At 37.5% G+C, this 24,378-nt stretch overlaps 1 protein-coding gene across 6 annotated transcripts in view; it reads right to left on the reverse strand.

Annotated features, from left to right (window-relative positions):
- Window positions 1-24,378, reverse strand: part of FANCC (FA complementation group C) — a 272,443-nt gene that overhangs the window by 237,232 nt on the left and 10,833 nt on the right. Inside the window, exon 2 of one of the 6 annotated variants that reach the window (XM_068553563.1) lies at window positions 14,696-14,754. The exons of the other annotated variants lie outside the window; for them this stretch is intronic. The gene's annotated coding sequence lies outside the window, so the exon portion shown is untranslated. The remainder of the gene's footprint in view (window positions 1-14,695; window positions 14,755-24,378) is intronic. 6 annotated transcript variants of the gene reach the window in all.

Below are 24,378 nucleotides of genomic sequence, written 5' to 3' on the forward strand. Positions count from 1 at the left end.
TGATTCTCCTGGGACAAATTAGCCAACCTGTAGTAGGGAACAGGAGGAGTGTCCACCCATTCTGTTCTTGCCTCTAGTTTCTAGGTTAAGTCTGCCACCTTCACAAGGACTACAGTCATCCAAAATAAATAATCAGTAAAAACTGGCAAAATCATTGTTGTTCTAGTTTTCTTTTACTTAGTAATTCAAAACTGATACCATCTGTGCAGTGAAGCAATGTATCTTACTTAAATATAAGAATCATTCTTGTACCACTAATGCAATCCAAAAGCCATATTAGGGCAGCACAAACATAAAAGTAATATCAGATGTAGTTTCAGCTGCTATAAAACACAGTGATTCTACATTTTGGTTCCAGGCTTTAAAAATACTATAGTATATGTGGTTTTGAATAAGATTCTACATTGTAGTCAGATTCTTAGACTAGTTTTTTTCTATTTAAGTGTTGACAGGAAAAAATATAGTTTTAGTCTGACCTTACAGGCACACACCATTTACCCTACTTTTAACTTGATTTGAACCTTAAGGGTATCCTTGCAAAGCAACAAAAATGTGCAAAACTAAGGTCAATTAATAACTAGTTTCTAAAATCTACTGAATTTTTGACTGAACAATATCAAATCCCTATAATTTGTAATGAGCAATAATAAAATTAAAAATTTTCCAGTTTCAACTAGGATTTCCCCAAAGATGATGAACAGGTTCTTTTAAGAAATTCTGATTCATCTATATGTCCCTTTAACTGCTTCATTAACAATTATTCTATTGTTAGATATAAGGTTAGATATAATAACCACATTTTAGTAAAAAGCTGTCCAATTCAATACTGAAATTATTATTCAAATTTAACTGTCTTCTAGGAACAAAACCTTGTTTTCTGAGGCCCAGAATAGGTTCTATCCCTTAGTACTTAACCTTTCTTCAAATAAGAGTAACTAACAGTATAGCCCTGTTTGTTACCAACACAAAATATCTCTGTATACTTAAAACTCAGCTCCTTCTGAAAGTCTTTCCATTTTTATCTATCATCCATTCACAATGTATGTGTCACTGATACCATAGTTTCTTACTGTCATGTTGGTTTATCTTTGCTGGCATATTTTTCTTGCACCTTCTACACAGGCAGGTACCTTTTCCCACAATGCATCATGAACTCATGGGAAATGGGGACTGATCATTATCTCTTTGTAAGGCTTTGCACACAAAAGCCACTTGATATTAGTGTCCAACTGATTCTACAGTCTCCCAAACACGAGGAATCAAAAAGAAATTACATTCTTTAATGTCTTCTTTAACATTATATGAAACAATTAGCAGGTGGTATATTTACCCCCACCTTCCTATCTCACCCTCCTGTCCCCACCCAGTGAAAAACTAGATCATTAGATGCAAGCAGAATGAAAATCTGATTAGCATAGGGCTGATTAAGAAAAAGGAAAAAGTCTGAGGAATCAGAAATAGGGAAAATGTAAGAAAAAATGAGCAAAGTAAAATGACTAAAGGGAAATTTAAGCCAAAAAAATTAAAAAGGAATAAGATAGATAATAATAAGGCAATAATGTCAGATGATGACCAAGAAAAAGAAGCCTGTAGGAAATAAATTTAATCTCTTGCTTAGACTGATCACTAAACCACAGCTCACAGGACAACTAACAACTTTCAAATCCCAGTCCACCGACGTGTGGTTATCCCACCGTGGTACTTGTTATGCCAAATATTACTGCTGACTTGGGGTGCTCTTGAGTCAACTGAGAGGACCACCATCATTTCCATTCCCTGCCAAGAGACACATCAGTGACTGGGGGCTGGAACAAGAGCCAGTGGCAAATATACCACAGCAACAGGCTAAAGGACTGCACAAAAGAAGTCTGGTATTGAGGTTAAAATTAAATGAAATGGAAGAGAAATAAAGACAAGGGAGGATGAGAAGAACAAACACAGCACCAGTGTGGGTTCTTTCTACACGCAGGGAAAAGCAAACATCTGGAATTATTTGGTGCTGAGTACCACCAAATTTAAGACTTTGTTCCTCTCTTGCAATTATTTCTTAGTAATCATACAAAGAAAAAATAGACCTAAAGGCTAAAATGAAGGAGAGTGGTTAAAGTGGGTATAACAATAACCATTAAACACACACACACACACACACACACACACACATATTTTTAAAGTAACAGAGCAGTGAACTGCACAAAGAATATTCCTGACTGACTTGGAGAGATGTTCATCCTAAATTCTGAAGTTCAACAAGGAAGCTGCAGACAAATACATATAATAACATGGTAACATTTTTGTAAAAATATGCCTGTACAAACACAGGAAACATCTTTAAATGATTCCAAAATAAGTGCTGGTATTATGAGTGGTTTTTACTTCTTTTTCACTTTTCCTGCATTTTTTAATGTAATTATTGATAAAATAACAACAATCCCCTAAAATAAAAGAAAAAATATCCCCTTGCAGGTCATTCAGTCTTTACCTTGAACTAAATGTGTATTCAGTCTACAAAAACCCCTTTTACATAGAGCACAGCTTTGAGAGACCTGGTCCCACCCAGTGGAGAGGAGGGGCCCCAGGCCAAGTCCAGCTGCATTATGGTGGAAAAAACACAAGCTGTGAAGACCAATGAAAAGACTTGAATCCAGCATCTCTATTCACTAGTTCAGTGACCCAGGGCAAATTACATGAAACTTCTGAGTGCTACCTTCACTTGGCTTCAGGAGTGGAATAATATATACCTCACAGGGTTGTTTTGAGGATCATCAAGACCAGCTCCCACATATGACGACAGACTGGTGGGCTAGGTACCAGGGAGATTTTGACCCTTCTGAACAATGTTATACTGTTTATCATCTCATGAAACAATCTGTTCTGAATCATGCCATGTTGTTTGCCACTTCTACTGACCTCCCCTCAGTCTATGATTCCTCAGACTAATTAGTGTTCAGCAGAGCAACCTGGTTACTGATGCTTGCTTCTACAGCATCTGTATCTATTGCCTCCAGGAGAGAGCAAACATCCAGCGGAGAAAAACAGGGAAGCAGGCATCAGATAACAAAGGCATGTTTATCCAAGTTCTTTGTCCTACAAATACATAAGCAAGCCCAGAGGGAGTAGAAAACAGTTCTCCTAGGGGCACATACTGCAGAAGCATGACCAAATGAATAGCTTGATAATTGCAGATATTGTTACAGACTCAGCTTGACATATTATACTTTAACAGAGTTTCCACTGTAATTGTGTCCACTTCTTAGTGTTATTATTTTAAAAACTTTAAGGATGCCCACCAAAAACTTTAGTATTCATAAGTATGCCTTGAACCTGCAGAAGTTTGAAACCATTGAGACAGAAAATAAATAGTGAGAGGTTTGAGGCAACGATCTAGAAAAGTGCTGCTAAGAAAGACTTTCCTCAATGACGGAAAATTTTTCTCTATATTTATGTCATCCAATACCACAGCCACTAGCCACATGGGGCTACTGAACACATGAAATGTGGCTAGTGCAACTGAGGAACTTAATTTTTAATTTTATTTAATTTTAACTAATTTAAATTAATTTGTTTCATGAAATATGGCTATTGACTATGGTATTGGATGGCACAAATCTAGAACACTGGTTTAATGACTTGTGCTATCTCAAAAAAGGTGGTATGTGGATGAGTTAGTGAAGCTTAAAAGCTAACAGACAAGAAGAGAAACAAACAAAACACACACAAAAACAACAACAACAACAAAAAACCCAGCACCATGTTAATATTTCTCTTGCTTCACACAGGATTCACCTTGATAAAGCTGAGGTCCTACTCTGACCTCAACCTGTCATAGTCAGCTCAGGCTGCCATAACAAAAAAACATAAACTGGCTGGCTTAAACAACACAAATTTATCTTCTAACAGTTTTGGAAACTAAAAAGCCAAAGATCAAGGTTCTGGACAAATTGGTTCCTGGTGAGATCCTCTTCCTAGCTTGTAGATGGCCGCCATCTCTCTGTGTGCTCACATGACCTCTTCTTTGGTGGGTGCAGGGAAAGAGATCTCTTTTCCTCTTTTTATAAGGCCACCAAACCTATTAGATTAGGACTCCACCCTTACTTCACTAAACCTTAATTATCTCTCTAAAGGTCCTATCTCCAAATACAGTCACACTGGGGGATAGGGCTTCAATGTATGAATCTGGGGGTGGCAAAATTCAGTCTTTGCACAACCTTCCACTCTCCCATAACTAGCTTTTTATCATGAGTTCCAATATTCCATAAGCCATATTTCTTGCCCTTAATTCATAATCTTCTAGAGGCTTAGTTTTCTGCCTTTTCTTACTACACCACCAGTTTACACCTGAGTAAGGCTTTAACCCTGCCATCAGACAACTCTGAAATTCACTGAGATTAAAACTTATCTTTGGGGTTTCCCTGTTGGCGCAGTGGTTGAGAATCTGCCTGCCAATGCAGGGGACACGGGTTCGAGTCCTGGTCTGGGAAGATCCCACATGCCGCGGAGCAACTAGGCCCGTGAGCCACAACTACTGAGCCTGCGTGTCTGGAGCCTGTGCTCCGCAACAAGAGAGGCCGCGACAGTGAGAGGCCCGCGCACCGCGAGGAAGAGTGGCCCCCACTCGCCACAACTAGAGAAAGCCCTCACACAGAAACGAAGACCCAACACAGCCAAAAATAAATATAAAAATAAATTAATTAATTTAAAAAAAAAAAAGATAGGCCTAGAGCTACAGAAATTTAAAAAAAAAAAAAACAACTTATCTTTGGCCCTCAAAAATGACTTCTTACCTCTTAAACTGATTATGCAGAAAAGAGTTATTTAACATAGCAGGCCGGATACTGTTTTCCTTAGAAAAAACTGTTTGTAAGGTTGGCCCCTGGATAGGGTCTGGGAACTTGGATACTGGAAGAGTTCCCACCTCCCTAACTACTAAGAGGGACTCTCCCTGCCCAAACTGTTTGTACAAACCATGTGATTGATGATGAACATCTGCTTTCCTTCTGAGGGTCTGGAATTTTGGTACTTGCTAGACATACGATAACTATGTGACCAACCCCCAAAATAAACCTTAGGCATTGAATCTCTAATGAGCTTCCTTGATGGATGACATTTCACATGTGTTGTCACAACTCTGCTAGAGGAATTATGTGAGTCTTGTGTGACTCCACAAGGAAAAGACTCTTAGAAGCTTGTGTCTGGTTTCCTCCAGACTTCGTCCCATGCACCTTTTCCCTTTGTTGATTTTGCTTTGTGTTCTTTCCCTGTAGTGAATTATAACCATGAGGATGCTGAATTCTGTGAGTTTTCCTAGTAAATCATCAAACCTGGGGGTTATCATGAGCACCCCCAACATATCAAACCACAAACATTTTTATATAAAAAAAAAACTTGCCCCCCTATCTCTTAGAGAACATTCACCCCAGTTATAGAAGTATTAATCCTGGAGGTCAAACTCCAAATACAGGAGGGCCAAAGAAAATGAAGGGAAGGATATAATCAACAAAACTTTTTTTTAGAACTAAAAGACAAGCATTTCCAGATTGGAAGGGCTGACCAAGTATCCAACACAACGGATGAAAAGATGTACCACAGTATGTCATCATGAAATCATAAAAACACTGGAAGGCAGAAGGAAATGGAACAATGCTTCCACAATTCTGGAAGAAAATTATTTCTAACCTGGAATTCTATATCCAGACAAACTATCAATCAAGTATGACTAGTACAATGACACATCAACAGTCAGTGACCAAAAATAATTTACCTCCCACACACCATTTTAAGAAGAAACTAGAGGATGTGCTCCACCAAAAGCAGGGAGAGAAGATATAGTAAAGAGAAGATATAATATCAGCCAAAGGATAGAAGAATGGATGATAATGAAGGAAAGTCCTAGGATGGTTGCAAAGAAGTTTTTAAACAAGAAAGGAAGGGCCTATTTATATCTGCCCAGATTACCATCTCAAGATACAGAAGTTTATGTAAATACCAAAAGAGATAAAAAAAAAACCTCCACAAGCTCTTAAGTTAAAAGAAGGGGGAGGGAGGCAAGAAAGAAGAGGGAGGCAAAAGCAACAGCAGTAGTCATAGTGGTGTACCAATCTTTTATGTTGATAGAAATATCCAAAGCTCTTTTGAATGAGAGATTACCAAATCAGCTATGCGCTTTCAAAATTACCAACTTTAGGTTACAACATGGTACTTGACAATGGTTGGCAATTCTCCTGACCAAAAAAATATGTTCAACAGAAGTTAAAGAACAAATGTAAATGAGAGATTCCACTGGCCTCTTTTGATAAAGGTTGCCTCTTTTTATTCAGGGACTAGGGATAGCTTATCAACAGACACATAACCACTCTATTACCCAATTTAAAGGCTCCCTCAAAATTCTAGTTAAGAAATTCAGAAAAGGCAAATGAATTTTAAAATCTAGTCAACAATAAACAAGCGAACAAAACCAAAACAACCACCTGCCTCCTTCCCACCCCCTCCCGCCCCCTGCCAGAACTATTTGGCCCAATTCATTCAAAAAGCCTCCAGTGGACCCTTATAGACCCTTAAATTTGACCTTTATATACTCAAAATTCATACAAGATTTCATAGAAAATCAGAGCACAGAATGTAACTCTAGAAAATATATTGCTGAATTGATACCTAACCAGTCATATCACTAAGTGGAAAATGAGGAGAAAAACAAATTAGAGTGGTGCAGATTTTGAATGCTTGTCCCACCCTGGTCTAGCTGAAAGACAAAACCACAAGAAACATGCTCAGAATCATTTAAATAAAATTCTTTCCTTAAATACAGCATTCTAAAATGTCAAACTACAAAAGACCCCGAATAGCCAAAGCAATCTTGAGAACGAAAAACGGAGTTGGAGGAATCAGGCTCCTGGACTTCAGACTATACTACAAAGCTACAGTAATCAAGACAGTATGGTACTGGCACAAAAACAGAAATATAGATCAATAGAACAGGATAGAAAGCCCAGAGATAAACCCTCACACATATGGTCACCTTATCTTTGATAAAGGAGGCAAGAATATACAATGGAGAAAAGACAGCCTCTTCAATAAGTGGTGCTGGGAAAACTGGACAGCTACATGTAAAAGAATGAAATTAGAACACTCCCTAACACCATACACAAAAATAAACTCAAAATGGATTAAAGACCTAAATGTAAGGCCAGACACTATAAAACTCTTAGAGGAAAACAGGCAGAACACTCTATGACATAAATCACAGCAAGATCCTTTTTGACCCATCTCTTAGAGAAATGGAAATAAAAACAAAAATAAACAAATGGGACCTAATGAAACTTAAAAGCTTTTGCACAGCAAAGGAAACCATAAACAAGACCAAAAGACAACCCTCAGAATGGGAGAAAATATTTGCAAATGAAGCAACTGACAAAGGATTAATGTCCAAAATTTACAAGCCACTCATGCAGCTCAATATCAAAAAAACAAACAACCCAGTCCAAAAATGGGCAGAAGACCTAAATAGACATTTCTCCAAAGAAGATATACAGATTGCCAACAAACACATGAAAGGATGTTCAACACCACTAATCATTAGAGAAATGTAAATAAAAACTACAATGAGGTATCACCTCACACCGGTCAAAATGGCCATCATCAAAAAATCTACAAACAATAAATGCTGGAGATGGTGTGGAGAAAAGGGAACCCTCTTGCACTGTTGGTGGGAATGTAAATTGATACAGCCGCTATGGAGAACAGTATGGAGGTTCCTTAAAAAACTAAAAATAAAACTACCATATGACCCAGCAATCCCACTACTGGGCATATACCCTGAGAAAACCATAATTCAAAAAGAGTCATGTACCACAGTGTTCACTGCAGGACTATTTACAATAGCCAGGACATGGAAGTAACCTAAGTGTCCATCGACAGATGAATGGATAAAGAAGTGGTGGCACATATATACAATGGAATATTACTCAGCCATAAAAAGAAATGAAATAGTTATTTGTAGTGAGGTGGATGGACCTAGAGTCTGTCATACAGAGTGAAGTAAGTGAGAAAGAGAAAAACAAATACCATATGCTAACAAATATATATGGAATCTAAAAAAAAAAAAAAAGAAAAGAAAATGGTTCTGAAGAACCTAGGGGCAGGACAGGAATAAAGACACAGATGTAGAGAATGGACTTGAGGATGCGGGGAGGGGGAAGGGTAAGCTGGGATGAAGTGAGAGAGTGGCATGGACATATATACACTACCAAATGTAAAATAGATAGCTAGTGGGAAGCAGCTGCATAGCACAGGGAGATCAGCTCGGTGCTTTGTGACCACCTAGAGGAGTGGGATAGGGAGGGTGGGAGGGAGATGCAAGAGGGAGGGGATATGGGGATATATGTATACGTATAGCTGATTCACTTTGTTATACAGCAGAAACTAACACACCATTGTAAAGCAATTATACTCCAATAAAGATGTTAAAAAATAATAAAATAAAATGTCAAACTAATACCATCCTAAAATATCAACTATTTGTAGTGTCTTTTAATATTTTAATTGACCAATGCAATTGGATTCCATTAATAGCTAATTTTTGCCAAATTTAATTCTAACAAACTCATTTAAGTTAAAAGACCATAATGAAAGAATAAAAATACTTATACCATATTTTTGCATTCCTACAATTCAAAAGCAACAGTATCAAATTTTTTCAGGCTGTGAATAAACATGCCATACTTTAGGCTAAAAGCATATTTTATCCCAAAATTAGAAGTGAAAATGAAGCTCAAAAGAAATGACCTCCCAGTCTTGAATTCAGTGGCATTAATATTAATGACAATCCCACTCATTTCAAAGGCATGTCCCAGAGTGTTTATATTATGAAAAATGGGTCTGGAATGTCATCTTCAGTAAATTTTAAACTGTTTAATCTGAGGTTTTGCTAGATTTGTAACAGCTGCACTTGTGTTTACAACTATAATTTACAGCATGGCACTCTTTTACACATTTTTTTTTGCATATGATTGGTACAAACATGTTGTACTGATCAATGGAAACGAGTTTGGTATCTCTCTATAGCTACAAGTTTAGTCAGAATATAGTTTTGTTTTGGATTAACACTGTAAAACAAATGCATCATGGACCTTCAGAAGTCTTATGGTATTGGCTAAAGAAGGAAAAGACAAAAACTTCCATTCATATACAAACATTTGGAAAATGACTCAATTTGTGTTTGTTGAATTCAAATTTTGTTTGGGGAAAAGATATGCATACCAAATACACTGTGGGTCTAATTTGTTTGCTGGCATTCATTGAGGGTCTCAGGGCACATTACCAAGCAGAAACTGGTTGGGCAGTATTCAAAAATTACATTTCTTCTAATGCCTCTATTTACACAGTAGAAAGACGCAACAAAAAAGCCTGCCAAAGACTTGCTTAAGAATGCTGCAGGGGCTTCCCTGGTGGCACAGTGGTTAAGAATCCGCCTGCCAAAGCATGGGACATGGGTTCGATCCCTCATCCAGGAAGATCCCACATGCCGTGGAGCAACTAAGCCTGGGTGCCAAAACTACTGAGCCTGTGCTCTAGAGCCCACGAGACACAACTACTGAGCCCACGTGCCACAACTACTAAGCCCGTCAACCCAGAGCCCGTGCTCCACAACAAGCCACCACAATGAGAAGCCTGCACACCTCAACAAAGAGTAGCCCCTGCTCGCCGCAACTAGAGAAAACCTGCACACAGAAACAAAGACCCAACACAGCCAAAAATAATAAATAAATAAAATAAGTAAATTTATTAAAAAAAAAAAAAGAATGCTTCAATAGGAAGCATCAGCAACCCTTGATGTGGAGTTGCTGGTGCAATGAAAAGAGCACCGACAAGAGTTAGTTTCTCAGGGTAACACTCAACAGCTTTGCCACTAACCTCATCTTCCTCCTCTGCAAACATTTCAAAGAGAAGTTATTACTGAACGTGAATGTTTTCTGCTAAAATCAGTTGAGTCTGGGTAACCAGAAATGCTCGGCTCTTTTAGTAACTGAAAAGGTTATCATACCATAAGAATTAAGACACATGTAAAAGTTGCACAATAGAAGTAACCTCAGCAGTTCTCTAGCAGCTATCTTCTTTTTGGGCAATCTCTCGGGAACCCTTAATCCTGGTCTAAATTAATTTTTTTGAAAAAGCTCCACTCTATTTTCCTTTTTCTTTTAATACCTGTCTTACCTTGGTACATATGGTTACTGTAAGAATCACATACAATCTATATGAAAATAATTTGGAAAGTATGAAACATATTTAGTAGGGCTTATGACCAAGGCAATGTTAGAAATGAACCAAGACCCAAAAGTAGTGAAAAAAAAAAGCTTATAAAATCAATGAACTTTTTAAAAAAATCAATAGAACAAAAGCTCTGATTTCTAAAGGGTGTATGGTATATTATTGTTCAAGATAATAATAATAATCTTTTTTCTACAAGTATGAAACTTTGAACTCACCAGAGAACACAGACTATTGTAGTAATTTCCCCAATAAGTATGATAAATTTGTTTTGAACTACCCATTGTTTTTTCTAAGTGTCAGTTTGGCATTTCAAAATGATTCAAAAGTTAGTAAACCACTCACTTTAGACAAAGGTCATAAATTCAAATGTCCACAACAGGTAAGTAAAATGAGTAAAGCAATCAGATGGGCTTGAAGCAACCAGAAGACAAAGCACTATCCAAAGAAGACGGCCAGAACTTAGCTCCTGCCAGCTGCTGCCAAAAAAAGAAGTCAGATTTAGTGTTGCCAGATTGCTTTTCATCTAAAAGATAAGCTGAAAATATGGATTTTTAAAGGTAAAATAACTCAGTGTTTAAATGTAGGTAAATGACTCAAAAAAGCTTAAAACATCATGCAAGCCACACATATCTGCAAAGCAGATCTGGTCTCAGCTTTATCATCTCTACCATGTTTGTTCTATATAGATCTATTTAAAATACCATTACAAGATTGAGAAGAACTTTGGTGACATTTTTTTAATGCTTCAATTATACTATGAGTCATGTTAATGTACTCAACAGAGTTTGCTTTTTCCTATAAAAATTATTACCTGAACTTCATCAAGCAAGAGAATTCATCTGGCCAATCACAAATGGAAAACAGTAAACGATTCTTCTTTTACCAAATACCCAAGTATGCCACAACACCCTCTCCCCCCAATCCATCCTGGAAGGTAACCTCAGCTAGAACAGGAATCAAGTCTACTTTGCCCACTATTATATCCGCACCACCTAGCACAGTGCCTAACTCATAATAGCTGTATGTGACAGAGTTTAACAGTGCTCCCCACATCTGGGGCAAATGAGTATTTCCCAGCTCCCTGGTAGTTAGGCTGGCCATATGACTAAGTTCTGGCCAAAGGCATGAGAGCATAAATGATGTACACTACTTCCAGGCCTGGCCTCTAAAACATCCTGCGCAGTAGTCTAGCTTCTCCCCCAATACACAAGGCTGGAAGTAAAGGACTGAGTCAGTGCAGCTAGAAAATGGAAGGAGCCCAGAGAAATTGGGGACTCTGCAGAAAATCTGTACTATGGAAATATGCACAAAAGAGACATTTGACATACAGGGGCCTGTGACACCAGCAAAAATTAGCACTTGTATTATGTTAAGCCACTGAGATTTAGGATTTTGTTACCACAACTAGCATTTACTTTGACTAATACTGTGTTCAATATTTGTTAAATGAACACCTAAATAAATAAATAAATGCCTTAGGCAAGTAAGAATCTAGGCATCAAAAGTGCAAAGATTCCTGTCCCTCTGAGTTGGCTGACAAATGTTAAAGTAATGATCTTCAACCCCATTACAGACATTATGGCTTGAATTTCAAAACAGGAGATTGTGGAAAACAACCACAAAATTAGCACAAAGGCAGTCAAAACAGTTAAATGAGAATAGAATCTCCAAGAACTTATGTGTACCTCAAAAGAGGCAGAAAAAGCATGTAACAAAAATTAATATCCATTCGTGTTTTTAAACATCTCATCAAACTAGGAATACAGAAAAACTTCCTCAGCCTGACAAAGGACATCTACAAAAAACCTACTACATGTAACATTATACTTAATGATGAAAGAAAGAATACTTGGAAAACTCAATATTGTTAAGCTAACAATTCTCCTAATGTGATCTACAGATTCAATGTAATCCCAATCAAAATCTCAGGAGGGTTTTTTGGAGATATGAACAAGCTAATTCTAAAATGTATATGTAAATAACCTAGAATAGCCAAACAACTGTGAAAAGAACAACGTTGGAGGACTTACACTACTTAATTTCAAGACTTATCAAAAGGCTATAGTAATCAAGGCATACAGACATGTATATAGACAATGGAACAGAAAAAAGAGTTCAGAGATAGAGCCACACATATACTGCGTGATTTTTGACAAGCTCCAAAGCAATTCAATAGGGAAAGAATAATCTTTAAAGTATGGAACAACCAGAAAGGTACATAAAAAATGAACCTGAACCCTTTCCTCATACAATACATTAAAAACTGAACTCAAAATGGATCATACAACCTAAAATGTAAGAGCTAAGCTGGACTGCATCAAAATTAAAACTTCTTGTTCTTCAAAAGATACCATTACAAAAATTAAAAGGAAAGCCATAAACTGGGAAGAAAACATTTGCAAATCAGGTATCTGACAAAGGTCTTGTACTAGAGAAGTGCAATTTAAAATGACTGTGAGATATCACTACAAACCCATTAAAAGGGCTAAAATTAAAAAGACAATCAAAAAAAAATATCAAAAATAAAAAAAAAAAAGACTGACCATACCAAGTATTGGTGAAGATGTGGAGCAACTGTAAACTCTCATATATTGCAAGTGGGAATATAAAATGGTATAACCCCTTTTGAAAATAACTTAGCAATTTTTTTATTGAAGTATAGCTGGTTTACAATATTGTGTTAGTTTCAGGTGTACAGCAGCAACTTCTTAAAAAGTTAAGCTTTCACCTACCCTACAATCTAGCCCTTCCACTCTAGATTTTTACCCATGAGAAATAAAAGCTATGTTCATAGAAAGACTTGTACATAAATATTCATAACAATTTTATTTGTATAGACAAAAAATGGAAACTACCCAATGTCCATGAAAAGGAGAAAAATAAACTGTGCTATATCCAAACAATGAAATACAACTCAGCAATAAAAATGAACTAGTAATACATGCTATATAACACAATTATCAAAACAATTATACTAAGTGAAAAAAGACCAAAAAAAAGAAAAAAAGAGTATATATCATCTGATTCAATTTGTATAAAATTTTAGAAAATGCAAATTGGTTTACAGTGACAGAAAGTAGATTAGTGATTGCCTGGGAATGGGGGAAGGGGTAGAGTGGAACAGGGGAGAGGATGACAAAGAAGCACTAGGAAACTTGAGGGTATGATATACATTTTCATTATCTTAATTGTGGTGATGGTTTCAAGGATGTATTCATATTTAAAGAGTACAATTTGATTTGTTTTGACATATCTGTAGCTCACTGTCTACCAATAAAACCTCAGTTAATCTGTTTTAAAAAATAATTAAGATATAGTCAGATACTCATAGCTACTGTGGCCACAAAACAACATAACCAAAGATTGTTCTAATCAAGTATAACAGTATTTTCAAACGCTTGTCTTATTTTAACTATTTTGTCTCAAAAACAGATAATTCTTTTAAAACTCACATTATTTTAAAGGTAAAGAAATTAGACAAATTATTTTAAAACTTAAAGAACTTAGTGCAGTATTAGCCATATATTAAATGTGTACTGTACACACTTGTAGAACTAAATGGAAATACAGATCTTTCATATAATGAAATAAATTTCTAGCTTTTAATATAGTTCCAAAGGAATGTCACTACCAAATTCAAGACATTGTTCATTGCACTTATCTTAATTTATAATCACTCAATTTAAAAATAAAGTCATTCTTATTACAGTACTTCATATAAAAGTATTTTTAGGTGTGTGACTTCTAAAACTGGCTGAACAGTTTCAAAAAAATATCAATTCATCAAAATACTTATCAGCAAGCAAAACTTTCACTAGCTTTGCCAACATTTTTAGTATAATGACTAAGAAGTCTAATGGTGCTGATCAGAATCAGAAACAGGATATTTTTCTGTGTGCCAAATACTGCAGAAAATACCACTTGATAAATAAAATATCACACTGTTATACCACTAACACAAGGTTACTTACTCTCAAGGCCTATGATTACAGATACATAGCTAACAGCTTCAAATAAAAGCAAAAACGAGTCTCACTAGAAATTGGAAATGTCCAAATACACATTCTATATAGCCTTTTGTTATAGATGCTGATTTGCAGGGATAGGCTAAAGGAATCATCACAATCCATGTTTTACAAGGTCATGTTTGAGTACCCCAAGTTCAGAAAGCTAGGGTTAAGTACAAATGATTTCTTCAAACAAGCATAAGTCTTACAAATCAGTTTGCATGTATAATCTGCATACACTGTGTATATCACATACACAAGTAATTATAAACTATATCACTTAGAATGCTTTTGGTTTCTAGTAACTGAAACCTAACTTTATTCATCAAAATAAGATAAATTATGCTATGGTAATTTTTTGCTCATGCTGCATGTTCAATGCCTGTGTGGGAGGTGAAGGGCATGAGAATGGTCTGCTTACTCACTTGTGGATCCAAGATGACAGATGCTCTGACATCTTAGCGCCTGGCATCTATAATCACCACTGCAGGGAAGAGAGACAGCTAGGTCATTCATCTACTACTAAATGTTTCTACCTAGAAGTAACCTGCTTAAAACCTATTGGCTAAAGAATCACACGGCTGTGCTTAGCTGCAAGTGAAGCTAAGAATTAATATTGTTGAAATGTCCATTCTACCCAAAACAATATACAGATTCAATGTAATCCCAATCAAAATTCCAATGGCATATTCACAGAACTAGAACAAATAATTCTAAAATTTGTATGTAACCATAAAATATCCTAACTAGCCAAAACAATCTTGAGAAAGAAGAACAAAGCTGGAGGTATTAAAATCCCTGATTTCCGACTATACTACAATGCTAATAAAATCAAAACAGTATGATACTGGTACAGAAACAGACATATAGAGCAATGGAACTGAAAGTCCAGAAATAAACCCACACATACATGAACAATTAATTTATGAGAGGAGCAAACAACATACAATGGATAAAGGATAGTCTCTGCAATAAATAGGAAAACTGGAGAGTCACATGTAGAAGAATGAAACTAGACCACCATCTTATACCATATACAAAATTAACTCAATGTGGATTAAAGACTTGAATGTAAGGGAGTGGCCAAGATGGCAGAGTAGGAAGACCCTGAGCTCACCTCCTCCCATAGACACACCAAAATTACAACTATTTACAGAGCAACTACTGATGAGAAAAAAACAGAAAATTAGCAGAAAAGATCTTCTACAACTAAAGATATAACAGAACTGCAAAGAGAAGGGCAGGAGAAGAGGAGATGCAGTATTGACAAGACCCACACCCCCGGGTAGGCAACCCACAAATGGGAAAATAATTACAGTTGCACAGAGGTTCTCCCCAAGGAGCGAGGGGTCCAAGACACTCATCAGGCTCCCCAGCTCGGGGGTCCCACACTGGGAAGACAAGCCTCCAGAACATTTGGCTTTGAAGGTCAGAGGGGATTATCTTCAGGAAAGCCAGAAGGCTGTGCAAAATAGAGACTCCACTCCTAAAGGGTACACACAAAATCTCACACACTCTGGGACCCAGGGAAAAAGCAGTAATTCGAAAGGAGCCTGGGTGAGACTCACCTGCTGATCTTGGAGAGCTTCCCAGAGAGGCAGGAGGCAAATGGAGCTCACCCTGTAAATACTGGCAATGGTAGCAGCCATTTTTGGAAGCTCATTCTACCTGGAGGACAATGCTGCTGATGAGCACTATTTTGGAATCATTCCTCTAGCTTATTAGAGCTGAGACCCGGGCCCACCCACCAGCCTGTAGGCAGCAGAACTGGAGCACCTCGGGCCAAACAACTAGCAGGGCAGAGACACAACCCCACCCACCAGGAGACCTGCTGCCCTAAGCCCCTGAGCCCACAGCAGCCCTGAGATTGGTCCTGATCACCAGAAGGCACAGGATCCAGCCCAGCACACCAGCACACCCCCAGGGCCCTGCAGCCAGAGACCCTGGGACATGGCCCCATCCCCAGTGGGCTAGCACTAGTGCCAGGACCAGCCTCACCCACCAATGGAGAGACACCAACCCTGGGAGCCCTGGGACCACTGCCCCACCCAGGCAGGCAGACACTAGCTCTGGGACCCCCAGGGCTCTGTAGCCAGCCACTTCATGACTCAGCCCCAGCTACCAGCATACTAGCACCACGACTGGGACTCCTCTGGCCATGCAGCCAACAATGCCAGGACCCAGTCCCACACACCAGTGGCTGGCAGCCTCCACGCAAGGCCAGACCTGGCAACCAACTGGACCAGGACTAGCCACTTCTACCAGTGTGCCCACAGTAGTCAGCCAGCCACAACAGAACGACCCATACAGCCCACATAGAGGGCATCCATAGACAGTACAGTTATGGTGACAAGAGAAGAGTGTACTGCTGGGACACACAGAACATCTCCAACAAAAGGCCACTTCTCCAAGGTTTGGAAATATAACCAATCTACCAGATATATAGAAATAAAAACAGCAAATTAGACAAAATGAGGCAACAGAGGAAAATGTTCAAATCAAAGGAACAAGATAAAACCCCAGAAGAAAAACTAAGTGAAGTGGAGATGGACAATCTACTCAGTAGAAAGTTCAAGGTAATGATTGTAAAGATGTTCAAACAACTCAGGACAAAATTGGATGAACAGATTGAGAAGTTAGAAGTTTTTAACAAAGAGTTAGAAAATATATAGAAGAACCAAGCAGGGATGAAGAATACAATAACTAAAATGAAAAATATGGGACTTCCTTGGTGGTCCAGTGGTTAAGAATCCACCTTCCAATGCAGGGGACGTGGTTTCGACCCCTGGTCAGGGAACTAAGATCCCACATGCCACGGGGCAACTAAGCCCAGGTGCTCTAGAGCCCACGCACTACAACTAGAGAGCCCATGCGCCACAACTAGAGAGCCGCCCACATGCCACAACTAGAGAGAAGCCCGCGTGCCGCAACGAAGAACCTGCATGCCACAACGAAAGATCCCGCATGCTGCACCAAAGATCCCTCATGCTGCAACTAAGACCCAATGCAGCCAAATAAATAAATAAATAAATATTTTTTAAAAAACAAGAAAAATACACTAAAAGGAGTCAATAGTAGATTAGAAGACAGAGGAATGGATCAGTGAGCTGAAAGACAGAGTAGTGGAAATCACTGAAGCTGAATAGGAAAAAGAAAAAAGAATAAAAAGAAATGAGGACAGTTTAAGAGACCTCTGTGAAAACATCAAACATACTAACATTAGCATTATAGGGGTCCCAGGAGAAGAGAGCAAGAAGGAGACAAAGAACATATTTGAAGACATAATAGCTGAAAATTTCCCCAACCTGGGAAAGGAAACAGACATCGAAGTTCAGAAAGTACGGAGTCCCAAACAGGATCAACTCAACAACACATTGTAATTAAAACAGCAAAAATTAAAGATAAAGAGAGACTATTAAAAGCAGAAAGGGAAAATCAATAAGTTAAGTACAAGTGAACTCCAATAAGGCTATCAGCTTACTTTTCAGCAGAAACTCTACAGGCCAGAAGGCAGTGGCACAATATACTTAAAGTGATGAAAGGGAAAAACCTACAACCAAGAATACTCTGCCTGGCAAAGCTTTCATTCAGATTTAAAGGAGAGATCAAAAGTTTTACAGACAACAAAAAGCTAAGAGAGTTCGGCAGCACCACACCAGCTTTACAATAAATATTAAAAGGACTTCTCCATGCAAAAAAAGGCCACAACTAGAAACATGAAAATTACAAAAGGAAAAATCTCATTGGTAAAGTCAAATATACAGTAAAGGTAGTAAATCAGCCATGTATAAAGATAGTAGAAAGGCTGAAAGGCAAAGGCAGTAAAACCGTCTATATCCGCAATAAGTAGTTAAGGGATACACAAAACAAAAAGATGTAAAATATGATGTCAAAACAGTAAAAATCCAGGGTTGTTAAAATGTGTTTGAGCTTAAGAGATCAGCAACTTAAAATAATCATAGATAGATAGATAGATAAGATAGCTATGTACAGTGTGGGGAATATAGTCAGTAATTACGTAATATTTTTGTATGATAACATTGTAACTAGACTTATAGTGGTGATCATTTTGAAATGTACAGAAATACCAAATCACTATGTTGTGTAATGGGAAATAACATACTACTGTAGGTCAGTTATACTTCAAAAACAAACAAACTCATAGAAAAAGAGATCAGGTTTGTGGTTACCAGAGGTAGGGGGTGGGGGGAAAGGGGAATTGGATGAAAGCAATCGAAAGGTACAAACGTCCAGTTATAGGATAAATAAGTACCAGGAAAACACAGGGAATATATCCAATAATTTATAATAACTATAAATGGAGTATAACTTTTAAAAATTGCAAATCACTATGTTGTACACCTGAAACTTACAGAATATTGTACATCAACTATACTTCAAAAAAAAGTTACAAAAAAAGATAAATAAGTCCTAGGAATGTAATGTACAACATGATAAATATAATTAACACTGTTATATGTTATATATGAAAGTTAAGAAAGTAAATCCTAAGATTTCTCATCACAAGAAAGAGATTTTTTTCTATTTTTTAAAAATTTTGTATCCATATGAGATGACGGATATTCACTAAACTTACTGTGATAATCATTTCATGATGTATGTAAGTCAAATCATTATGCTGTACACCTTAAACTTACAGAGCTGTTATGTCAATTATATCTCAATAAAACTGGAAGGGAAAAAAAAAAGACTCGAATGTAAGACCTGAAACCATAAAATTCCTAGAAGAAAACATAGGCAGTAACTTCACTGACATCAGTCTTAGTGATTTTTTTGTGGATTGGACTCCAAAAGCAAGGGAATCAAAAGCAAAAATAAACAATGGTGCTGTATCAAACTAAAAGTTTTCCCATAGTGAAGCTTCCCCATCATCAAAATGAAAAGGTAACCTACTGATTGGAAGATATCTGCAAATCATATATCCAAAAAGGAGTTAATATCCAAAATATATAACCTCATACAACTCAACATCAAAAAAACAAACAACCCAACTAAAAAATGGGCAGAGGTCCTGAACAGATACTTTTCCAAAGAAGACATAGAGATGGCCAAGGGTTCATGAATTGCTCAACATGATTAATCATCAGGGCAAATCACAGCCAAATTACAGCCAAATCACAGCAAATCACAACCATAATGATGTATCATCTCATACCCGTCAGGATGGCTATTATTAAAAAAAAAAAAAAAAAAAAAAAAAAAAACAAGAAATAACAAGTGTTGATGAGGATGCAGAGAAAAGGAAACCCTTGTGCACTGTTAGTGGGAATGTAATTGATGCAGCCACTATGAAAAACACTATGGAGACTACCATATGATCCAGGAGTCCCACTTCTGGGTATTTAACTGAAGAAAACAAAAACACTAACTTAAAAAGATATATACACTCCTATGTTCACTGCAGCATTATTTACAGTAGCCAAGATATGGAAACAACTTAAGTGTCCACTGATAGATGTATGAATAGAGAGTATGTGGTACATATATACGGTGGAATATTATTCAGCCATAAAAAAGAATGGAATCTTGCCATTTGCGACAACATAGACGGACCTTGAGGACATTATGCTAAGTGAAATAAGTCAGACAGAGAAAGGCAAATACCGTTTGGTCTCACTAAAATCTGAACTTATTGATACAGAGATGAGATTGGTGGCTGCCACAGTGCGGGAGCGAGGGACTGTAACAGGCCAAATAGGTGAATGAAGTTAAAAGGTATAAGCTTCCAGTTATATAATAAATAAGTCATGGGAATATAATGTACAACATGATGACTACAGTTAGTAATACTGTACTGCATATTTGAAAGTTGCTACGAGAACAGATCTAAAGTTCTCATCACAAGAAAATAAAAATTCTGTAACTATGTATGGTGACGAATATTAACCAGACTTATTGTGATGATCATTTAGCAATATATACAAATATTGAATTATTATGTTGTATACCTGAAACTAATATATGTCATTATACCTCAATTAAAAAATGAAAAGTTCACATATACTTTGATTTGGCAATCCAATTTCTAGAAATATATACTACAATTATAGTTACACATGTGCAAAATGACATGCATGCGAATATTTCTGGTAGCATTGTTTGCAACAACAACAAAATTAATCTAAATCCATTGTGTTGCATTTACAAACTGAATAAAATGTAACTATTTAAAAGAATGGGGCAACATTCTGTATACTATTAGGAGAGACTGCCAAGGGATATTATTAAGGAAATCCATTCTCATTATTCACTAATTCTGCATTTGTGAATTCATCTACTCAGTATAATCTTCCTGTAACCCCAAAATCAATATCCGTTGAACTTCTGTGTTCATTTGTGGATATGCACAGAACAGCAAAATATCTGCATCACCTTGTACACTCATTCTTAGCTGACTGAGGTCCAACAACATGTCTCTCTGCCTTCTTGTTCACTGCTCATACTATAAACAAATGTTATTTTGGGGTCTGTTTAGTGTCATATTTTTCACATTTTTATGCTTTTTGTGAGTGATTTTGCTGTTTAAAATGGCCCTCAAGCATAGTGCTCAAGTGCTAACTAATATTACTAAACACAAGAAGGCTTTGACGCACCTTATGGAGAAAACATGTGCCTTATAGTTACAGTGGCAAGCTCTGTGGAAGGCAACTTGTTAATTGTCTGATAGGTTTTTATACTTTGGGGAATTTTATATCACTTGCATGTACTACTAAATCAAAAGATACATAATTTTATAAAAGAAAAGAAAAGAAAATGGCAAATCCTGAGACAGGGCAGACTTCATGATTGATCCACCTCCATCCTATTCCCCTCATGATAGCAAAATAGCTCAGTCATTATAGGAGTCCCATTACACACCATACCACCCAAAAAAAGAGTATAGATAAGATGCTGTTACAGCATCCCCCCAAGTAAAAGACCTCAGATGTTTTCAGACTGTACTTGTTTAAGCTTATGTCCATCCCTAAGCAATGACTGTGATCATGCAAATTTTATTGCCTATTTTAAGGCAGATTGTTTTAAGCCAATCAGAGTCTACCGCAGGAGCTAGAAGTGAGATGCATGCTCCCTGAAGTCTATATAATGGTGACTTCTGAAAGAAAATCCAGACCCTGTTATGAAGGAGAAAAGCAAGAACAGATGCTGGGTAGGCACCCAGCAAGGTCAAAATCCTGAAGAAGCAGGCTAAGAGTTGTGGAAATAAAGCATACACACATAAGACAACATTATAAATTACAGTGCATAAGGACCAGAAATGATCATCAAGCAATCAGGGCTTGGTAAGGAAGTCTATGGATACAGCACATAAATGGACAAACAAAATCAGAGAAATGGGGTTAGGGTTAGGTACAAGGAGGACTTATAATGTGATTGCTCTAAATAAACAACAACAACAAAAAAGGAACCAGCCCCAGGAGGATGTTGGAAGTCATTAAGGTAAATAGCACCTCCAAATTCCTATGAAAGAAGCAAATTAGTTTAGCAGTTCTGCACCTTCAAACCTGACCAGGTAAGGGATCATAGAGCCAAACTCAAATTCGTAAATAATGCCTGACCTGAATAATTGTGTGTATGTGAAAAACAGCAGTCTCAAACTGTCTTATTGGTTGTTACCAGAGTATCAGACCCCAGATCTCAGATTATGCTAAAATAGATTAAATTTACACAAAATGTTTATATAACATATATATTCTGTATTACAAAATCAGTGTTGGGCCTCTAAAGGAAAATGAAAAAACAACAGTCCTAAAAATCTGAAAAATGAAAACCATGGGGTAAAAGGTAATAAGAAGTATAGCCAGACAGATGTAAAGTCATGCCATCTGGGGGTCCTACCCACTGGATGCCATTAACACTGACCACAGCACCAATTCCCTTCCTCTTCCCCTTCCCTCTTACCCCCTAACCCCACTTCCCTTGGTACCTGTACTATTTCTAATTTTCGGAGGCCTGAAAGAAGCAAAGGAAATACAAAGCCCAATTCATCACTGTACTTTTGTACAGTGACATACATAAGTCATATTCTCACCAAAACCTACCTTTTGTGATATGGAAATGGTAATAACCCTAAGGTTTTACTTTCACAGTTCAAGAAAATGAATAGGCTAAATACTCTCACCACTCACTATCTCTTGAGAAGGCTGGAAGCAAAAAAGATAATGGATCAATCTGGGTCCCATCAGGAGAGAGAAATCACACAGTAATTTGAATAAAGAAAATCAAATATAAACAATTAGTCACTATAACAGGAGATTGGAGTAACCAGGGATTGGCTAGTCAAAAGTAAAAAAAAAAAAAAAAAAAAAACTAAAATCTAAAGAATATAGGCATAGCAGATATAAAAAGGACCCACTACCTTCTAGTGCTAGAATTCAGCACCCAAGGAAGAGCACCCCCTTTGACCTTACCCACCATGCACACAGTAAGATCTAGATCTTGTTGGAGAGGGCATAGCCATGGCTCACAGAATGACAGTGAAGTGTCTATGGGTGCTGTGCCAGTAGAACTTGCTGGAAATCCACCTTTTGTAACTTGCCAGATACCTACCCTGTAGGGTGCCATGAAAAGCTGGTCACAAGGAGGTGTCTCACCAGAGGCACTCTGTTACAAAATCACCTGAGGGGAATGACGGGGTAAGTTGCTGGCAACTGGGTGCTGCTGCCCATAGTGCACAATAGGACTGGGCACTAAAAAAGCCACACATGTCCAGGAGCCTGCGAGAGGAGCCACAAGTCCAAGGAGCTGGGCAGTGGGGGAGCCGTGCTCTGGAGGAACCACTCAAGCTACAGGAGCTGGGCACTGGGGAAGCCATGTGGGCTGCAGGAGCTAGAAGTACTTGTCCTGACAGTACGTAAAATATCACACTGGTCTACTACTTGAACAACATTATGCTGATTGCATCTGATGAACAGGAAATAACAAGTACTCTAGATGCCTTATTAACACACATGCCAATAAGTGGATGAGAGATAAACCCCACAAAAATTCATGGGTCCCCCACCTCAGTGAAGTAAATGGGGTTTAGTAGTTTGAAGCAGAAGTTAGCAAACTTCTATAAATATCCACATAGTAAATATTTTAGGCTTTAGGGAGTCTGTCACATATTCTTTTTGGTTTTTATTTCAAACACTTAAAAATATAAAACACATTCGTAGCTCACAGGTCACACAAAAACAGGAAGCAGGCCGAATCAGACCCACAGGCCATAGTTTGCTGATTCTTGATCTGGAGCATGTCGAGGTATCCTCTACAAGGTGAAATAAAAGTTTCTCCACCTTGCACCACCTACCATGAAAAGAGTCACAATGATGGGGTAATTTTTTTGAATTTTGGAGGCAACATATATCACATTCGCATGTAGTATTTTGACCCGTCTATAGAGTCATGGGTAAGCTGCCTGCTTTGAGTGGGATCAGAGCAAGAGAAGGCTCTGAAGCTAGATCCTTCAAGAATAAAGATCTGCTCATTTACCAGGCAAAAAACCCCAGCCATCTAAGGCTCTGGCTGAGGGCAAAGGAAATACGGAATAAGTTGTGGAAAGAAGTCATAGGTATCAATTATAGCCCTGTGGTCAACTAGAGAACAAGGATTGTAAATAGTTTTGCATATTTTCTATTTGCTTATTATATGTGTGTGTGAATATATATATATATATGTATATATATATACTCACATGTACACATATGTTAGCAAATTTCCTTCTCTTTCCTTCCCATTTTTATCTTATGTACAAGTTGTTAGAAGTTAGCTTTACAATTTTGTCTTTAAGCAACAGAATACTCAGTGGGACTACTGCTGATTTTGAAAAGTAATATAGTAAGCAATTAAACAATGACTCTTGGGATTGTGCATTTGCTCATTTGGGGAAAGAGTAAAATTTGTTCATTTGTAAGGATAGCTTTACCTTGTCGGGTAGAAATACAGTTGTTTTGTTGTTATACAGCCAAAACAACAGGCCTTAATAAACTTTAAAAGCACATGTTCTGGGGGACTTCCTTGGTGGTCCAGTTGCTAAGACTCAACCCTCCCAATGCAGGGGCCCAGGTTCAGACGCCAGTCAGGGAACTAGATCCCACATGCTGCAACT

The sequence above is a fragment of the Eschrichtius robustus genome, chromosome 10, assembly GCF_028021215.1.
Source record: "Eschrichtius robustus isolate mEscRob2 chromosome 10, mEscRob2.pri, whole genome shotgun sequence".
NCBI lineage: Eukaryota > Metazoa > Chordata > Mammalia > Artiodactyla > Eschrichtiidae > Eschrichtius > Eschrichtius robustus.